The sequence below is a fragment of the Penaeus monodon genome, chromosome 22 (assembly GCF_015228065.2).
Source record: "Penaeus monodon isolate SGIC_2016 chromosome 22, NSTDA_Pmon_1, whole genome shotgun sequence".
Classification (NCBI taxonomy): domain Eukaryota; kingdom Metazoa; phylum Arthropoda; class Malacostraca; order Decapoda; family Penaeidae; genus Penaeus; species Penaeus monodon.
This window is the reverse complement of record NC_051407.1, coordinates 27,174,338-27,174,900: the sequence shown is the minus strand read 5'-3', so window position 1 is coordinate 27,174,900 and position 563 is coordinate 27,174,338. Positions and strand designations below refer to the sequence as shown.

Here is a 563-nt window from a genome sequence, read left to right as displayed (position 1 = left end):
GGCCGGTTATCAGCGTGGGCGGAAGTGACAGTTGACCGCTGAGGGCGTGTCTTCCCCTGGGCGGCATTGATTCTGTATCGGCGAGCTTGCCAGGATGTCCGTCCGCTGCCTGGCCCCTCCCCTCCCCTCTCCCCCCTACGCGGCAGCTGGAGGGGGAGGGGGCGGAGCAGTGGCAGCAGCAGTAGTCGTAGTAAACGCAGCGGAGGGGAGGGCGAGGGGAGAGCCGAGAAGGGCTGGTCACGTGTTGACAGACTAACACAGGGGCGGTGTTGGCTTTCCGGCGGGCGAGGGGAGGCGGAGGGGCGGATATGAGGCGGTGTCGTCTTGCAGGCGGAGGAAGGGGGAGTGTCTAGGCCGAGGTCCGTTGGCGACCGGACGGGCGAGGTCACGTCAGGTGGACCCGGGAAAGGGCCGTGCTTGGCGAAGGGGCTCTGAGGTGCGTCTGGAGACAGGGGAGTCCATACATTCCTCCTACAGTCGTGACTGCTTGACTGCTAGACGATCTTCATTTTCTTTTTCCAGCGATACTGACGCATCGTCTCCTAAGGGCAGGGCGAGACTCA

General features: G+C 64.1%; 1 protein-coding gene across 1 annotated transcript in view; it reads right to left on the bottom strand.

Moving 5' to 3' along the window:
• LOC119587059 (ets DNA-binding protein pokkuri-like) overlaps positions 1-563 on the bottom strand; it is a 21,642-nt gene that overhangs the window by 199 nt on the left and 20,880 nt on the right. The window contains exon 3 of the mRNA XM_037935807.1: positions 1-563. This exon is cut by the window's left edge and continues 199 nt beyond it; it is cut by the window's right edge and continues 1,009 nt beyond it. The gene's annotated coding sequence lies outside the window, so the exon portion shown is untranslated.